We start from the raw sequence: 20,481 nt of genomic DNA, 5'->3' as shown, positions 1-20,481 counted from the left end.
TGCCCCTACGAGTACGGCTCTCTAATATCTTTTCAATTTGATAAATTTTACTAGTGCTTCTAACTTTTTGCAGTTCATATTCGTAAAAGCCACCGAGAATCTAATCACCTTTGGTGTCTCGTAGTCGATATGTCGTGGGTATGGTGTCTAGGATTTTGGACACTTTAAAAAGTTCGGTGCTCCATAAATAATTCCCCTTTTCAAAAATATTGGTGGTTCTATTAATTCGAACAGTATCACCAACATTGAATTTCTTCTTCTTTTTCTTCTTCTCATTATCATTGGAGTATTTCTTTAGAAAAGCATCAAATACATTCTCACTGTAATGAACATCCCGAGGGCTAGAGTTGGACAGAGATCGATGTGGTCGATGGTTGTATATCTGCATGATTTTATCTAAATCGTGAATAAAAGCAGATGTATTTTTCAGTGTACAATATCTTGAAATTAATAGACGAATCGTTCTTATTAATCGTTCGGCCAATGCAGCCTTTATCGGACTGTGACTCTGATAGAGTGTTGTATTATATTTCAAAAGAACCTTTTGCACATGAGGGTTAACAAATTCACTGCAGCGATCTGTTTGAATTTTTCTGTACAAATCCTGTTCAAGAATACTTTCAATGGCCCGAGCAACTTGAACACCTCTCTTTTATCGCAGTGGAATGAAATGGGCATAGCGACTAAATATAGTGATTGCCACTAGAATATATTTGTAGGGTGCATTGTGACGCTGTTGAACAGCGTTTAGAGTTACAAGACCCATTTACATTATATGCAGAGGGAAAAAGGCTTTAGTTTGACTGTATTGTTTACTGTGAAGTCTATGATTCCAATTTAGCGTGTAACTCGATTCATTTCGTAGATACTCTTTTGCATTTTTCTATGTGGTGCCGGAGACAGCTCTAGAAAGCGTTTTGGGAGAACTTAAACTTCCCGCTTCACCAATATTTTCATAGACACCTTTCAGAACTTCAACCATTTTGAGCGTAAACACGTAGTGAAAAGTCCATTCACTTTTTGCACACTGGTGGATGAATCAATTCGTCTTTTCTTTTGACTAGCAGCTATAGGTGTTATAAAATCTGTAATGCTAGTATTTTCAAATACTGAATCTTACTCTTTTTTAAAAGACGTTGGTGTTGGTGGACTATATTCTCTTAGTTTCTTTAGAATTTGCTTATTGCCAATAAGACTTTTGGGAAAGTTTGATACACTTAGAAAGGTGTATAGATTATCGTCAAAGGATAAGAGTCCTTTACGATTCGTCACCATATCAAAAATTAAATCAACTAGATTATAACTTTTTCCCCGAATTATAATTCGTTTCCCTGTGCTCTCGACATGAGCTTGATCGCCAGATTCCAACACGAGATAAGATAATATTCTTTTACTCTGTTCTCGATAGGTCAGGGGCAACAGATTTCCAATTTTCGATACAATCGAATTCAATTCCTTCTCCTTTGAGTTTACCGAATCTTGAGATGCTTCAGGTTTAGAAGTATCGGTGGCGGGTCTCTCGTGATAAGGTTTATGTTTGTCCATACGTCGCAATGCATCTTGGAGTAAAAGTAGTTTTTTATCATCGGCAATATTCTCATCATTAATGAATTTGCTTAGAGTGTCTTCAAAATGTTCGACGGGCGAAAGGACAAGTTCTATTGGAGTCAATTTATAGGGTTTTGCCATTCTCTAGAGAAAACTGTTTACAAGTCCTGCAATTATCGGTAGTAAAAGTGTGAAGAAGCTACCGCCTGCTTGAAGGAGTCGTTTTCTTTAAAATTTTTTTCCCTTTTTTTTACAAGCCAATTCACGTACAATTGATAGATGTTGATTTACACGGAGTATAACACCTTCTGGCAAGTCAGCACTGTCCTCGGTCTAATTTCAAAAAATTACGGATGATAGATAAATAAAATCATTTCTATCATCGGATTCACTCTCGTACTCCATATGCAAGGGGTTTGAGTGCTTAAAACAACCACCAGCCGCATTTTCGCATGCAACTTTTTCGGTTATTTGACAGTAAATAATTGCCTTTTCCGCTAGCCTATAGGAAATCACTATTGTTTTCAGTGTTGCAAGTGCTGGTGACTGCACATAGATACTCGGGCGTGCTCTGATTAAGATCCAGCAAAATGCAACCATCGGGCTTGCTAGTCGCTTGAGTGTAAGCTTACAACAGAAATTTTGGAGTGCCGGGTTTTATTTTTTTTTTTATTTTTATGCGCTTGCTATAATCACGCACGACTCGATAGATAATATAGATAATGCAATTCAAAGCAAGGGTTCGCATACATTTGCTCTGATGAAACAGATTGTGTAGAACTAGGGTTATAGAAATGTGTTCATGATGAGATCGGACAGTGAACAATTGCAACATTTCCTGTGAGAACTGTTCAATGGATTCAGCCAAATCATCAATAATCAGCCACGAGTTCGGTTCAATACTATTGAAAACATCAAGTTCTCTTATGAATTGTATTGCTATGGTTGTGGCAATAGCTTTTATTTTATCATAGGACTCTTGCCAAATACTATAGCAATAGTAGATTTTTTTCGGTTTTTCCAAAAACATTTTATCACAATTTTGAATTATTCTAGCTAAAAGCGTTGTTTGCCCTGACATTGAGGGTCCACACAGAAACGATCTGAAGGGTGTTTTAAATTGATGCATGCTGTCGACAATAGTCAGCCTATGACTAACTATAAATCATACGTGTCCAATGAATAAGTAGTAATTTTCCCATAGATCTATCTATTCAAGAACAGCAAAAACAATATTTCATGGCAACATTTATTAAAGCAATATGAAAACACTTGTTCAACGTGAACACTTGGTCAACATGAAAACTCTATTTATTCAACATGAACAATGATAACACTTATTGTCTTTAAACACTTTTCTGTACAACACTTTTGTACATTAACACTTTTCTGTATAACACTTTTTGTACAACACTTTTGTCCATCTACAGCACTTTTCTGTACAACACTTTTTGTACAACAACAAAATACACTTGGAACTAGCACAGTTGAACATTGCAGTGATTGGTGGCCCCCCCCCCCCAGGAGCCGGCCGCAGGAAGGGTCCCCCGCCCCACCGGGAACCGCGATGGAAAAACAATAGTTGTCGTCACTGCTACGGGTTAGTGGATGGATTAGTGGGGGTGGTTAGTGCTTGGGTTAGATTAGCTGGTTAGGTTAATTTATGAAAGGTTGAGTGGTGTTGGTTAGTGCTTGGATTAGTTTATCCAGACCAAGTTGATTGCGATAGTCAATAAATTCAAATCGATCTGAAATACTGTAGTGACCGTGGGGCAGGATGCTCACACCATTCTCGAGCATATAGACTTTGTCAGATATACACGACATTGCATTTTTTTCTACTCTCACAGTATAATTTCTATACTGTAGAGAGCGAATTGCAAGCACTTGTGCTCTTGGCACTAGGCTACTTTCTACACAGTCTCTGTACACGCTCATGTTAAAGTTGCTCCATACAAAGTGTGTAGGCACCCCTTTACATGTCTTCTTTTCATCCCCACTATGTGTTTCAACACAATAAACTTTGGGACCCGGGAACACCCCCCGGGACATCAAATCACTCCCCGTCTCTGATTTTAATTTTAATAGTTGGTTGGGGGCTTGACGTTTCACCAGCTCGGGGTAGAGAGATGGATTCCAGTTGGTGAAATCCATCCGCGAGCTGATGTGCACCCCATTTTGCAAATCACCCAATAAATCTTCACTCCCATTTACCTTTAACAGCAGAGAATCTGTATCCCCATAGTAAACTTTAACCTCCCCCTCCCGTGACCAGTGAACCTTGCACACATTATAAAAGAACGACAACATGAGTTTTTTTTAAATTTCTAATACTGAACTACATCCTGCAATATTCTTGTTCAGTACTAAATTTCGTTTTTTCCTATGTAGAAAAGCCTTGCTGGTCCCTATGCTCATGAATAATGTGAAATTGAGGTGGGCAATAATTCGTGTATACTCTAGATGGTCAGTCACGACGTCGTAGCGAGATTTGTTGCGTACGCTTTCACACATTTTGCCAAACGCTGAATTTAGAATGAGCTAGTACAAGTCCTTCTCTACCTTTGAATTTGCCCTAGAACTTTTATCGACAAATGTATCGATAAACGTTTTTAAATATGGTTTCTGATTAATCTGAGGGACCCGATGTGTGGCGGTGACCTTGTAACCGTTTTTCACCTTCCAGAACAACTTCATTAGGCGAGCAATAATGTTCTACGTATTATTCAAGTCAACACTCATCTTTTGGGTCTAAGTGGTCCAGTACACCCACATATTCTCGATTAAAGATCGGGTGTCGGGGCTCAACGAGTCCCTGGTCACTGGTCGATTGATACAGGGAAAAACAAAATCTTTGACAGAGTTGTGAAGCGCCAGTGGATTGTGACCCTCAATTTAAAAGAACCCTCCTTGTGGCCCGTTGTCTTCGATTGTGTTAATGTCGGGGAACTCACAAGGATTTTCAAGCCATTGATACTTCCCACATGGCAAATTGTAGTGGGACATTGCCGAGGGGTATAACGAGTTCATGTCCAAGAACACTGCATTTGACTTTACACCGGTGCTTTGTCCGCTCGGATCTGTTGATAAGACGCGGTCCCCGTGAAAAACATACCCTCCCCTCATTGAACGCTCTACAAAAAGGTGTTGGTCTACGTCGGTGATTAGGCCTATTTCCTCCCTACTAATTTTTAAAATTAAATCCATCACTAAATGGGGTGTAGAAAAATAATATCCTATATCTAACCCGAACTCTGAATAGATCTGGTCTGTATTCTTACAGACTATATCCAACAGAGTTAGAACATCACTGGCCAAGTACAGTCTACAATAATCCCACCCATTTTTACAATCCCCCTTAGCCCACACCTTCTTGGCAAACTCATAATCCTCGACTGTGCATTCACTGTTGGTCAGTGAATTGTGAAAAGCTTCAATTGAGGGTAGTTTCTCCTCGCTTAAGCGAGCGCCAGAACAGTAATAATCATATGCATATATACCTTTGCTGGTCAAGAGGTCATACATTTCACTGTCTGGAAAGTGCTGTTTAAGCAAGGGAAAGCTATCAAAATTGTCGCTTTTCTGCACTTGAATTAGTTAACTTAAGGATTTGGGGAAAAAACTAAAAGAATCTAAAAACCTAATTTTATTCCAGCACGTACGCTCATTATCCACTACCTGCCATTTCAGTTCAAGAAGCAACAACTTCTTGGCCGATTTGGGAATAATGTTGTAGATAAATGAACTATTCACCCATGGACTGTCTACTCCCTCATCCTCCCGACGCATACGTGCCAGTGCCGGTAAAATAAATATTAAACCATAGTTAGCATTATGAATAAAAACAGGGATAAAAAACTGTTGACTAACATTTAAGTTACAAGATTGATGCGCAACCCCCCTAAAATTACTACCCCCAGATGATATTTCCTGCCACAAGTGATCATGGTCTCTGACTTTCCCCCTCCCCCCTCTTTTCCCTTTTGTCCCTTTATCCCCCTCTACAAACTCCCCCTTACAAACCCAACATATTTTTTGATTTTTAATCGCGAGACGATCCTCTGCACACAACACCATTGGATAATAGGTATTTCTCAAACGAGAAATAGCGCCATTAGCCGTGCCAATCAGTTTAGTCAGTGCCTTGTCCATGAACTCGTCTCCCCCGTCAAATGTCTATAATCTTTCTAACAATTGCATAGTGTTAGAACTATCTCTTTGCGCATGGGCATAAGACACTGCAATGGCCTGATGTTCTTTGATACAGTTTGGATATTGTGGATCACTCAACTCCACTAGCTTAGCCTCACAGTCTAAAGATATTTTGTTGCATTGGAAAAGAGTGTTCTGGAAATTTTTAAAACGTAGAATGGCCCTATCCCCTGAAACCGTTTCCACTGTCTGATACCCATGCCTTCTACAGTGTCTCATATGATTTTGCAACTTTAATTCAGTCCAAAATCGAGACAGGCATGTTGGACAGTAGAAACGTACCCCCCTATTCATACCACCCCCCAGAACTCTACTACTGTCAGTGATAGGGTTAAAATGACAAATTTTATTTGGTTGACTATGCGGCGTGTATAGTAACCAAACCCAGTGTTTAACCAAATCAACTGATGGGGCCCTTACTGGGAAGACCGCCCCCTTCCTTTTTGAGTGAATCCCATCTTTAAATTCTGTTTCATATTGTACCACAGTAACGCCAATATTTAAGTGGGCATTAGCCCTTTCAAACATGTCAATAGATCTTAGCGTTACTGGGTATTTTCCTTCTAAGCAAGAGAATTTACAACTGGTAAATGGGAGCCGTCCTTCCCATGTAAAGCCCAGTGATCTAAATTCTTCTTGGTAGCGTCATCTGCTAGAGGCTGAAAGGCCGATATGAGGAAAGCATACTTGAAACACATTTGATCTATTTCAAAACAAATCTTCTGGACACCGCGACAACCTACTAGATCTGGATTATATTTTAAAACCGTATCTCTTTCATACCCCCCGCCTGCCCCCCTCTTAATATAAAATCTTTCTTAAATTTACATATGTTTACACTTAAATTTTCAACAAAAAAAACTACAGGCCCACTCCCATTTTCGTTATAGTTCTCGAGATGCGTTATAATTTGTCCTATCCACTCACTAAAAACTCCCTCAAAATTTTCTAAATTTGGATAAATTACGCGCATCTCTGAATGTATAAAATGATAGTAAACCTCGCTTTTCCCCTCATTCAAATAAAAATACCTTTAAAACAATTGAAACCTTAATTGAATCCCTAACCCCCCACAACTGAATTTGTTTCTCCAGTAGTGCACGAATTTTATCCACATAGGCATGCACACTCTCTACAGGATCAAAAACCAAATTTCCCCCCATAAGTGTATTAAAAGGATCCCCAAACGTTGCAGTGAAAACAACTATATTATTCAATATTGTGTTGGATAGCTGTAATTCAGGGAAAGATGTACCCCCTCCCCCTAGTTGTTCAACAATATTTGGACTCTGTTCCACTTCAGTTGTTTGAAGTGGAAGTAGGTAATCAGTAGGGGATAGAGGAGGGTTCCCAGTGAAATCATCTAAAAGCTGCAAAGTGTTCGGGCTCAAGTCCCCCAGTTCAACTGTACTAGCTTTTGCATTTAAAAAATCATTTGAAAACATATCAATATTAGCTGGTACTTCATTGATATCGTCCCATGTTTCTTTGTCTTGAAAGTCCACTGCCTCTTCTTCCTCTTCTTCACTAGACGGCGGATATGGGACCAATACACCAACCTATAAATGAAAAAAATAGCTTAACGACAATCTAAGATATGACATAGAAGTTTTTTTTTTTTTTTTTTTTTTTTTTTTTCGCAGCACCCCCCCCGCGGGGTGCATCCCTGCGACACTTTACTGGCCCGCGGCACATCCCCTCGTCACTTCTCGGGGCCCACGGTGCTTCCTGCAGCGCCGCCTGCGACGCTTCCCAGCCCCCTTTACATACTGCTTCTCAAAATTTGTCTAATTCTCGCGCGAGTGTTCCAGGATTGAACCGTTAGCTTGAATTCCCCTCACTAAAATAGAAATATTCAGTGCAAATTAGGACGTCAATATGTGACAAAGGGAATAATATCTCTTGAAACTATGTAAATGGAAATTAAAAGTTCTAGTGCGCTTTTTAAGTGACCATAATGATTCGAGAGCAATTATGCCCCCCCCCCCCACGGTTCAGCCTTTCTTATTTTTGGGAGTATAATGTGTTTCGCTCTTACTTAGAATTCCAATTTCCTAATTTTGCAGACAATTCACAGCTAATACAACATAATTATGTTAAAAGCATTGAAAGCCAAGACTTGGTGGTCTAACCCTCGCTAATGATAGAACAGGAAAAGGGGATGAAACAGATCTATTTATATGCTTGTTCGGAGAGCTTATGTCAAGGATTAAAGCAAGATAATATTCAATAATGAACGGAATTGCATTTTGAGTTTCAATGGTATCTAAACTATATGTGAAGCGATAGCAACTGAGAAAAGAGTGGTTTCTTAGCAAAAAATTACATTTAGATAGGTAATGGTGGTTAATGTCTCGCAGAGATAAGTTTATATTGGGATTGAAAAGGACTAAAACATTGGAAGAAATAGATAGGTAGGGAAAAAAATACTTACATTTGCATAATCCGTCTGAGCTTGGGTGCCCGAAGGACCAGGTAGTGCATGTTGGATGGTAATCTCATGCTTTTGTGCAGCTGGGCCAGCAATATCATATGGCTGTGCAGCCGGGCAGCTATTAGAGGACCAGGTAGCGCATGTTGGAGGGCGTAGGGACTGGTGACGTTAAGTTCCTTCGCAGCCAGGCCAGCAATATCATATGGCTGTGCAGCCGGAGCAGCTATTAGAGGACCAGGTAGTGCATGTTGGAGGGCGAAGGGACTGGTGACGTTAATTTCCTTCGCAGCCGGGCCAGCAATATCATATGGCTGTGCAGCCGGGGCAGCTTCTGAGGCCGTTGAAAAAGCTTGCGTAGGTGGGGCTTCGGCATTGAAGCTATTCGCCCACTCTCTCAGTGGTTTTCTGAGAGGCTGCACTTGGGTAGGCAGCGTGGAGCTAGAGGGTTTCGGCCAGCGACCATACTGCACAACTGCTGCCTTCGCAGGGGGCGCATTATTGGCCCTCGCTTTCTTAGCAGGTGGCGGCGAGGAGCATTCTTCGCTATTTGCGTCAGACATAGGTCTCATCAATGTAGGGGCCGCAAATTCTTCATAATTTGCCTTAAAGAAGAGAAGAAAATTTAGTATTAAAATAATTTCCCCCTTTTTACAGAAAGAAAGTTATTAACCATAATTTTGTCTAGAAAGCATTTATCACAAAGAAGTCCCCCTCCTCAGCATTTTCAGTAAAGCAAAAGGTAAAATTTGCGAGAAATGCTCCTATTTTTACCATTTGGATTTTTTTTTTTTTTAATGTTTCCCGTCTATAGGCTTTAAAATAGAAAAAAGATTGTTAACCCAGCAGCTTATAGGCCTAAATTTACGATCTTATATGTAAATGGTAGTCAATTTATACATAATAAAGCTATCTTTTTCTTAGAAATCCCCGGCCCCCTTACTTTTAATGCGAAGAAATAGTTTGTTTTTACTTTACAACGAAGCTGTTAGAATTGAAGGCATTGCTCCCCTTCCTTTTACGTAAGGCACTTTACAGCGAAGCTGTTAGAATTGAAGGCATTGCCCTCCGTCCTTTTACGTAAGGCACTTTACAACGAAGCTGTTAGAATTGATGGCATTGCCCCCCTTCCTTTCACGTAAGGCACTTTACAGCGAAGCTGTTAGAAGCGAAGTATTGCCCCCTCCTCCTTTCACGTAATGTTCTAAATATATTGTTAGTTTTAATTTGAAAATAATCCATTTCGCTTCTCCAAAATAGTGCATCACATATTATTGCTTAAAACTGTTTTAATTTGACAACCAAAACAAACCCTTTGCCTAGACTGATAGCGTGAACACACCGGGAGAGGGGATGACAAAGTAATTATAACCTTGCGGAAATGTATTGTCAAAACCATTGCGGTTAATAACAATAGCGACGGATGTTACACAGAAAGACCAAATTTACTGAAAAGATATTTCTATCGAAAAGGTATTTGACGGTAACAGAATATATTTACGTTTTGCATTGAGTATGGTTTGCTGGGGGTGGGGGGGGATTTAGCTGCAAAGATAGAGGGAAGGAATTTCTCGAAAGGGTATTTCTTTTTACGAGAATTTGGGATTGTAAGACAATAGGGGGGGGGGGGGTTAGGTTTTGAGGGTAAAAGAATATATTTACGTTTTGCATTGAGTATGGTTTGTTGGGGGGGGGGATTTAGCTGGAAATATAGTTGGAAGGAATTTCTCGAAATGGTATTTCTTTTTGCGAGAATTTGGGATTGTAAGACAATAGGGGGGGGGGTTAGGTTTTGAGGGTATAGGAATATATTTACGTTTTGTATTGAGTATGGTTTGGGGGGGGGGTTGAGGGTAAAGGAATATATTCACGTTTTCTAGTGACTATAAAGATTGCATGGTTTGGGGGGGGGTTTGAGGGTAAAGGAATATATTTACGTTTTAGCTGAATATACTAGAGGGTGTCCAAGGAAAATAAAAAGTGGAATTTAACGAAAAGGTATTTCTATTTGCGAGAATTTGGGGTTGTAAAACAGTGTGGGGTTAGGTTTTGAGGGTAAAGGAATATATTCACGTTTTCTAGTGACTATAAAGATTGCATGGTTTGGGGGGGGGGTTGAGGGTAAAGGAATATATTTACGTTTTAGCTGAATATACTAGAGGGTGTCCGAGGAAAATAAAAAGTGGAATTTAACGAAAAGGTATTTCTATTGGCAAGAATTTGGGATTGTAAAAACAGTGGGGGGGGGGTTAGGTTTTGAGGATAAAGGAATATATTCACGTTTTCTAGTGACTATAAAGATTGCATGGTTGGGGGGGGGGGGTTTGAGGGTAAAGGAATATATTTACGTTTTAGATGAAGATACGAGAGCGTGTCCGAGGAAAATTCGTTTGAAAAGAAAAATGCACTTACATTGCTAATTGCGGCTGCCAAGGCCTCAAGCTCATCAATTATGTTAATTGTTCTATCCATTGTGTCACAATACTTTCTGATAATTGAATCACATTGCATGCCCGTTATATACGAAATCTCAAGGTCAAATTGTTATGTAAACAAAGTCCTCTGATTGGCTGAGAAGGGGGATCTAACTGTTACCCGGGAACTCATAACATTTGGCTTGAACAACAACAACAAATACTGTTTCCCGGAAACTCATAGCATCTGGCTTGAACAACAATAACAAATACTGTTACCATGGAAACTCATAACATCTGCATTGAACAACAACAAGAAGGGAGTGACAAAGTTCCTGTTTTTCCATTCTCACTGACAAAATCCATAAAAACATCAAATAAATCGATCTACACACATAACCGTCCATGAAAACAGACATAAATGTGACAAAGTTCCTTTTTTTTCATTCTCACTGAGAAAGTCCATAAAACCATCCATAAATGTGACAAAATTCCTGTTTTTCAAATTCTCACTGACAAAGTCCATAAAAACATGCATAAATTATGTAAAAAAGTTGTAGGTGGCAGCAGGGGTGAGGGGTGGGAGTATAAGATAGCTCTCTACTCGTGGGGGGGTCGATTCTCCCTCCGATCACTTTCGACTATTAAAAACGGCAATAGCCCTGTCAATTTCCAATCAAAAGAGCCCTTTTTGAAGGTTTTACGACAACACTTTCGATAAGACATCATATGCCCCCAGGGCGTAACTTACAACCTAAGCCATGAGGGTTGTCATACTAAAACACATAATTTCCGGGCCCTTCAACTACGTTCAACAAAATGGCTATGTCAAAATGTTGATCGGAAGTGTTAGGGGAAATGATGGGCATAGGGGGGAGCATTCGCCCTCCGATCACATTTGACTATTAATAAGGGCACTAGCCCTCTCAATTCCCAATTGAATTAGTCCTTTTTGAAGTTTCTACGACAACGTTGGCAAAGGCCTAATTTTCGGAACTTTCAACCAAGTTGAGCTAAATGCCTATCTCAAAATTCTGATTGGATGTGTTTGGGAAAATGGTGGGCGTGAGAGGCGCGTTAGTTACCCTCCATCACTTTGACTATTAAATAGGGCACTAGCCCTTTCAATTTCCAATCAAATGAGCCCTTCTTGAAGTTTCTACGAAAATGCTTTCAATAAAACCTTATATGCCCCAGGGCACAACTTACAACCCTTGCGCTGAGGGTTGTGGGTGGAGTGTCATCCTCATAAGACATAATTTCCGGACAACTACGTTGAATAAAATGGCTATCTCAAAACTTTTATTGGATGTTTTTGGGGAAATAATGGGCATGGGAGGGGTTCTAGGTCTCCTCCAATCACTTTTGACTATTAGAAAGGGCACTAGCCCTTCGAAGTTTCGGAGTTTTCGAAGTTTCAATTACAACACTCTCGTAAAAAAAATGGCAGTCTCAAAATTTTGATTGGATGTGTTTGGGGAAATGTTGGGCGTGAGAGGGGGGTTAGTTGCCCTTCAATCAGTTTCGACTAGCCTATTAAAAAGGGCAATAGCCCTTTCAATTTCTAACTGAATGAGCCTTTTTTGAAGTTTCTACAACAACATTTTCAATAAAAATCTTATGTGCCCGCCAGGGCATAACTTACAACCATTGCCTTGAAGGGTGTGGGGGGGAGGGATTGTCATCCTCAAAAACCTAATTTCCAGAACTTTGATTTACGTTGAACAAAAGGACTATCTCAAAATTTTTATTGGATGTGTTTGGGGAAATGATGGGCGTGAGAGGGGGATTAGTTGCCCTCCAATCATTTTCGACTATTAGATAGTGCACCAGCCCTTTCAATTTCCAATCGAAAGAGCCCTTTTTGAAGTCTCTACGAAAACGCTTTCTATGAAAACCTTATATGCAACAAGGGCATAACTTACAACTCTTGCCCTGAGGAGTTTGGGGAGTTTGTCATCCTCGAAATCTTAATTTCCAGAACTTTCAACTACGTTGAAGAAAATGCGTATCTCAAAATTTAATTGAATGTGTTTGGGGAAATGGTGGGCGTCAGAGGGGGGTTAGTTGCTCTCCAATCACTTTTGACTATTAAAAAAGGCACTAGCCCTTTCAATTACCATTCAAATGAGCTTTTTGAAGTTTCTATGACAACAATTTCTATCAAAAACCTTATATCCCTCCAGGCCATAACTTACAACCCTTGCCCTAAGGGCTCTTAGGGGAATATCGTCCTCAAAGACCTAATTTCCAGAACTTTTAACTACGTTGAACAAAAAAATTATCTCAAAATTTTGACTCCATTGTGTTTGGGGAAATGGTGGGCGTGAGAGGGGGTTAGTTGCCCTTCAATTACTTTTAACTATTAAAAAGGGCACTAGCCCTTTCAGTTTCCGATCGAGTGAGCCCTTTTTTAAGTTTTCACGACAACGCATTCTGTAATAACAACCTTATAAGACCCCAGGATATAACTTACAACCCTTGCCCTGTGGGCTGTAGGGGGAGTTTCATCCTCAAAGACATAATTTCCTGACCTTTCAACTACGTTGAATAAAAAGCCCACCTCAAAATTTTGATTGGATGTGTTTGGGAAAATGGTGGGCGCGAGAGGGGGGTTAGTTGTCCTCTAATCACTTTCGACTATTAAAAAGGCCACTAGCCCTCTGAATTTCCAATCAAATCAGCCCTTCTTGAAGTTTATACTAAAACACTCTACAAAAACCTTATTTGCCTCAAGGGAATAACTTACAACCCTTGCCCTGAGGGATTTGGGGGGTTGTCATCTTCAAAGACCTAATTTCCAGAACTTTCAACTACGTTGAAAGTTCTGAACTTGAGAACTTGAAAAAAATGGCTATCTCAAAATTTTTTTTTGTATGTGTTTGGGGAGATGATTGGCGTGAGAGGGGGGTTAGGTGCCCTCCAATTACTTTCGACTATTAAAAAGGGCATTAGCCCTTTCAATTTCCAATCGAAAAAGCCCTTTCTGAAGTTTCTATGACAGTGCGTTCTGTAAAAACCTAATATGTCCCCAGGGCATAACTTACAACCCTTGCCCTGAGGGCTGTGGAGGGTTGTCATTCTCAAATACCTAATGTCCAAAATTTTCAACTACGTTGCACAAAATGGCTATCTAAAAATTTTGATTGGATGTGTTTCGGGAAAAGGTGGGCGTGAGAGGGGGGTTATTTGCCCTCCAATCACTTTCGACTACTGAAAAGGGCACTAGCACTTTGAATTTTCAATCGAATGAGTCCTTTTTCAAGTTTTTACGACAAAGCTTTCAACAAAAACTTTATATGCCCCCAGGGCATAACTTATAATCCTTGCCCTGAAGACTGTGGGGGGAGTGTCCCGCTCAATAATATAATATCTAGAGCTAAAACCTTTGCCCTGAGGGTTTGGGGGGTTGGCATCCTCAAAGACCTAATTGCCAGAACTTTCAACAACGTTGAAAAAAATGGCTATCTCAAAACTTTGATTCGATGTGTTTGGAAAAATGGTGAGCGTGGAAGGGATGTTAGTTACCTTCCAATCACTTTCGACTATTAAAAAGGGCTGTAGCCCTTTGAATTTCCTTTGAAGTTTCCCTTTTTGAAGTTTCTACGACAACGCTTTCTATAAAAACCTTCTGTGCCCCCAGGGCATAACTTACAGCCCTTGCTCTGAGGGATGTAGGGGGTTGTCATCCGTAAAGGCCTAGTTTCCAGAACTTTCACCTACGTTGAACAAAATGGCTATCTCAAAGTTTTGATTGGATGTGTTTGGGGGAAAGATGGGCATGAAAGGGGGGTAAGTTTCTACAACAAAGCTTTCTACAAAAGCCTTATATGCCCCGAAGGCATAACTTACAACCCTTGCCCTGCGGGCTGTGGGGTGAGTGTCCTCCTCAAAAACATAATTTCTATCTGGATATCAACTACGTTGAACAAAATGGATAAATTGAAATTTTGATTGGATATGTTTGGGGAAATGGTGGGCGTGGAAGAGGGGTTAGTTGTCTTCCAATCACTTTCGACTATTAAAAAGGGCACTAGCCATTCTAATTTCCAATCGAATGAGCCCTTTTCGAAGTTTCTGTGACAATTCCTTTGATACGAAGTGCCCAGGTCTAGAATAAAAAAATACATTGTGCCAACATCGTTCTTTAGTTAGGCAGCGCTATTGCACTGCCTATGATAGTATTGGTTATTGGTAAGTATACAGACGTTTTCAGGGGAGGGTTTTTTTTATAGGGAGGGGGTTGGGGGATTGGGTTACGTGAGGTGATCTTTCCATGGAATCATTTTTCACGGGGGAAGAGAATTTCCACAATTTTTTTCAACTGAAAGTAAGGAGTAACATTAAAACTTAAAACGGACAGAAATTATTACGTATATGAGGGGGTTCTTCCCCTCCTCAATACCTCGCTCTTTGTGCTAAAGTATTTTTGATAAATTCAAAAGAGCTATTTATCCTAATTAAACGGATTTTGTGATTCAGGGGTTATTCTTAAAGAATCGGAACAAAATTGGAACTTTAGCGTAAAAAGAGTAGAAAGGCCTCAGGAGGTCCAAGCGGGAGTCCATATTTGGGCATAGAGTCCCTAGGGAGAACACCTGTGCTGTCAGTCGTGACGGGGCACCAAATATGGGCATGGAATCCCCAGGGAGAACACGTTTCCGAGAAATTGGAGTTTGTCCAGGAGAATTGTTTCCGGGGAAGTTTATTAATGTCTGACAGACGATGTCAAGGTTAATCAAATTGTTTCCGGGCAAACTTTATTAATGTCTGACAGGTGATGTCAAGGTTGATCAAATTGTTTCCGGGCGAAGTTTATTACTGTCTGACAGGTGATGTCAAGGTTGATTGATTTGTCACGAAAGGGGAATTGTTTTCGGGCGAATGTTTTGATCTTAGGGATGAAGAGATTAGCGCGGGAAAGAGTTTCATAGTAATTTCAAAATGTGACAGCGCAGGGATGCCAAAAATAAAAGGAACACGCATAAATTATGTTTAGGGGTTATTTGGGTGAAAACATTTTAAACATTTTAGGGAATTATTTGGGCGAAACAGTTAGAGACATTTTAAAAGATGATTTTAGAAGAAGATTTGAGGGTTTTTGCTTAGAGTTTTTGTTAGTTTTCTAGTTTAGTTTAGTTTTAGTTAATAGTTTAGAGTTTTTAGCTTAGAGTCTTAGCTTAGAGTTTTATTCAGATTTCTAGTATAGTTTAGTTAAGATAGAGTTAAGAGTTTAGAGTTTTTAGATTAGAGTCTTAGCTCAGAATTTTACTTAAAGTTGTAGTTTGGTTAAGTTTTAGTTAAGAGTTTCGAGTTTTAGCTTAGAGTCTTAGCTTAGAGTTTTTGTTAGAGTTTTAGTTTAGTTTTACTTAAGAGTTTAGAGTTTTACCTTAGAGTCTTAGCTGAGAGTTTTAGTTGGATTTGAAGTTTAGTTTAGTTACAGTTAAGAATTTAGAGTTTTAGCTTAGAGTCATAGCTTAGAGTTTTACTTAAAGTTTTAGTTTGGCTAAGTTTTAGCTAAGAGTTTCGAGTTTTAACTTAGAGTCTTAGCTTAGAGTTTTTTTTGTTAGACTTCTAGTTTAGTTTAATTTTAGTTAAGATATTGATGTTTTACCTTTGAGTTTCAGTTAGAGTTCTAATTTAGTTTAGTTTTTGTTTAGAGTTTTGTTTTTTAGCTTAGAGTCTTAGCTTAGAGTTTTAGTTCTAGTTTAGTTTAGTTTTAGTTAAGAGTTTAGAATTTTAGCTTAGAGTCTTAGCTTAGAGTTTTTGTTAGAGTTATAGTTTATTTTAATTTTAGTTACGAGTTTAGATTTTTTAGCTTAGAGTCTTAGCTTAGAGTTTATGTTGAAGTTCTAGATTAGTTTAGTTTTAGTTAATAGTTTAGAGTTTTAGCTTAGAGTCTTAGCTTAGAGTTTTTGTTAGAGTTGAATTTTAGTTTAGTAATAGTTAAGAGTTTAGAGTTTTAGCTTAGAGTCTCAGCTTAGAGTTTTTTTGTTAGAGTTATAGTTTAGTTTAGTTTTAGTTAAGAGTTTGATTTTTTACCTTTGAGTTCCAGTTAGAGTTCTAGTTTAGTTTTAGTTAAGAGTTTGGTGTTTTACCTTAGAGTCTTAGCTTAGAGTTTTTAGTTTGAGTTCTAGTTTAGTTTAGTTTTAGTTAAGAGTTTAGAATTTTAGCTTAGAGTCTTAGCTTTGAGTTTTTGTTATAGTTCTAGTTTATTTTAGTTCTAGTTTAGACTTTAGAGTTTTTAGCTGACAATCATAGCTTAGAATTTTTGTTAATGTTCTAGTTTAGTTTTAGTTAATAGTTTTAGCTTATAGTCGTATCTCAGAGTTTTTGTTAGAGTTGAAGTTTAGTTTAGTAATAGTTAAGAGTTTAGAGTTTTAGCTTAGAGTCTTAGCTTAGAGTTTTTGTTTAGTCTAGTTTTAGTTAAGAGATTAGAGCTTTTTAGCTTAGAGTCTTAGCTTAGAGTTTATGTTAGAGTTCTAGTTTAGTTTAGTTTTAGTTAAGAGTTTGGTGTTTTACCTTTAGAGTTTTAGTTAAGAGTTTAGAGTTTTTTAGCTTAGAGTCTTAGCTTAGAGTTTTTGTTAGAGTTCTAGTTTAGTTTTGTTTTAGTTAAGAGTATAGAGTTTTTAGCTTAGATTCTTAGCTTAGAGTTTTAGTTAGAGTTCTAGTTTAGTTTAGTTTAGTTAAGAGTTTAGAGTTTTACCATAGAGTCTTAGCTTAGAGTTCTAGTTAGAGTTGAAGTTTAGTTTAGTTACAGTTAAGAAGTTTAGAGTTTTAGCTTAGAGTCTATAGCTTAGAGTTTTTACTTAAAGTTGTAGTTTAGTTTAGTTTTAGTTAAGAGTTTAGTGTTTTAGCCTAGAGTCTTAGCTTAGAATTTTTGTTAGAGTTCTAGTTTAGTTTAGTTTTAGTTAAGAGTTTAGAGTTTTAGCATAGTCTTGCTTGGAGTTTTTGTTAGAGTTTTATTTTAATTTACTTATAGTTAAGAATTTACAGTTTTAGCTTAGAGTCATAGCTTAGAGTTTTAGTTAAAGTTATAGTTTAGTAAAGGTATAGTTAAGAGTTTAGAATTTTACCTTAGAGTCATAAATTAGAGTTTTAGTAAGAGTTCTAGTTCAGTTTAGTTTTAGTTAAGAGTTTAGAGTTTTATCTTAGAGTATTAGCTTATAGTTTGTGTAAGAGTTCTAGTTTAGTTTAGTTATAGTTAACAGTCTCGAGTTTTTAGCTTAGAGTCTTAGCTTAGAGTTTCTGTTAGAGTTATAGTTTAGTTTACTTCTAGTTAAGAGTTTAGAGTTTTAGCTTAGAGTCTTAGCTTATAGTTTGTGTTAGAGTTCTAGTTTAGTTTAGTAATAGTTAAGAGTTTAGAGTTTTATCTTAGAGTCTTAGCTTAGAGTTTTTTGTTAGAGTTCTAGTTTAGTTTAGTTATAGTTAAGAGTTTGATTTTTTACCTTTGAGTTTCAGTTAGAGTTCTAGTTTAGTTTTACTTAAGAGTTTGGTGTTTTACCTTAGAGTCATAGCATAGAGTTTTTAGTTATAGTTCTAGTTTATTTTAGTTTTAGTTAAGAGTTTAGAGTTTTACAATTGAGTCATAGTTTAGAGTTTTTGTTAGATTTATAGTTTATTTTAGTTTTACTTGATAGTTTAGAGTTTTTAGCTTAGAGTCTTATATTATAGTTTTTGTTAAAGTTCTAGTTTAGTTTTAGTTAATAGTTTAGAGTTTTAGCTTAGAGTCTTAGCTTAGAGTTTTTGTTAGAGTTGAAGTTTAGTTTATTTATAGTTAAGAGTTTAGAGTTTTACCTTAGAGTCTTAGCTTAGAGTTTTTGTTAGAGTTCAAGTTTAGTTTAGATATAGTTAAGCGTTTGGAGTCTTACCTTCGAGACTTAGCTTAGATTTTTAGTTTAGTTTAGTTTTAGTTAAAGAGTTTAGAGTTTTTTAGCTTAGAGTCTTAGCTTAGAGTTTTTGTTAGAGTTCTAGTTTAGTTTAGTTTTAGTTAAGAGTTTGGTGTTTTACCTTAGAGTCTTAGCTTAGATTTTTAATTAGATTTATAGTAGAGTTGAGTTTTATTTTAGAGTTTATTGTTTTTGCTTAGATTATTATCTTAGACTTTTAGTTATATTTCTAGTTTAGTTTTAGTTAAGATCTTATAGTTTTTAGATTATATTCTTAGCTTATAGTTACTGTTAGAGTTGAAGTTTATTTTAGTAACAGTTAAGAGTTTAGAGTTTTTAGATTAGAGTCTTAGCTTAGAGTTTTTGTTTAGTTTAGTTTCAGTTAAGAGTTTAGTGTTTTACCTTAGAGTCTTAGCTTAGAGTTTTAGTTATAGTTCTAGTTTAGTTTAGTTTTTGTTAAGAGTTTAGAATTTTAGCTTAGAGTCTTAGCTTTGAGTTTTTGTTAGAGTTCTAGTTTATTTAATTTTGAGTTATAGTTTAGTTTAAATATAGTTAAGAGTCTGTAGTTTTACCTTAGAGACTTAGCTTTGAGTTTTAGTTTAGTTTTAGTTAAAAGTTTAGAGTTTTTTAGCTTAGAGTCTTAGCTTAGAGTTTTTGTTAGAGTTCTAGTTTAGTTTAGTTTTAGTTAAGAGTTTGGTGTTTTACCTTAGAGTCTTAGCTTAGAGTTTTAGTTAGAGTTCCAGTTTAGTTTAGTTTTAGTTAAGAGTTTACAGTTTTTTAGCTTAGAGTCTTACCTTAGAGTTTTTGTTAGAGTTCTAGTTTATTTTAGTTTTAGTTAAGAGTTTAAATTTTTTAGCTTAGAGTCTAAACTTAGGGTTTTTGTTAGAGTTATAGTTTAGTTTAGTTTTAGTTAAGAGTTTAGAGTTTTACATTAGAGTCTTAGCTTAGAGTTTATAGTTAGAGTTCTAGTTTAACTTATTTATAGTTAAGAGTTTAGACTTTTATCTTAGACTCTTAGCTTAGAGTTTTAGTTAAAGTTATAGTTTAGTAAAGTTATAGTTAAGAGTTTAGAATTTTATCTTAGAGTCTTAGCTTAGAGACTTTAGTTAGAGTTCTAGTTCAGTTTAGTTTTAGTTAAGAGTTTGGAGTTTTTAGCTTAGAGTCTTAGCTTATAGTTTGTGTTAGAGTTCTAGTTTAGTTTAGTTATAGTTAAGAGTCTCGAGTTTTTAGCTTAGAGTTTCTGTTAGAGTTCTAGTTTAGTTTACTTCTAGTTAAGAGTTTAGAGTTTTACCTTAGAGTTTTTGTTAGAGTTCTGGTTTAGTTTAGTTATAGTTAAGAGTTTGGTGTTTTACCTTAGAGACTTAGCTTAGAGTTTTAGTTTAGTTTAGTTTTAGTTAAGAGTTTAAGCTTAGAGTCTTATCTTAGAGTTTTTATTAGAGTTCTAGTTTAGTTTTAGTTAAGAGTTTAGAGTTTTTAGCTTAGAGTCTTAGTTTAGAGTTTTTTTGTTGAAGTTCTAGTTTAGTTTAGAATTTTATCTTAGACTTAGAGATTTTAGCTTAGATTTAGACTTAGAGTTTTTGTTAGAGTTCTAGTTTAGTTTAGATATAGTTAAGAGTTTGGAGTTTTACCTTAGAGACTTAGCTTAGAGTTTTAGTTTAGTTTAGTTTTAGTTAAGAGTTTAGAGTTTTTTAGCTTAGAGTATTAGCTTAGAGTTTTTGTTAGAGTTCTAGTTTATTTTAGTTTTATTTAAGAGTTTAGAGTTTTTAACTTAGAGTCTTAGCTTAGAGTTTTTGTTGAATTTTTAGTTTAGTGTAGTTTTAGTTTATAGTTTAGAGTTTTAGCTTAGACTCTTAGCTTAGAGTTTTTGTTAGAGTTGAAGTTTAGTTTAGTGATAATTAAGAGTTTTGAGATTTAGCTTAGAGTTTTAGCTTAGAGTTTTTGTGAGAGTTCTACTTTAGTTTAGATAAAGTTACGTGTTTTGAGTTTA

Source organism: Artemia sp. Qi Xiang Cuo, chromosome 9 (assembly GCF_049724085.1).
Source record: "Artemia sp. Qi Xiang Cuo chromosome 9, ASM4972408v1, whole genome shotgun sequence".
In the NCBI taxonomy this organism is placed as follows: Eukaryota; Metazoa; Arthropoda; class Branchiopoda; order Anostraca; family Artemiidae; genus Artemia; species Artemia sp. Qi Xiang Cuo.
Note: the sequence above shows the minus strand (reverse complement) of the source record.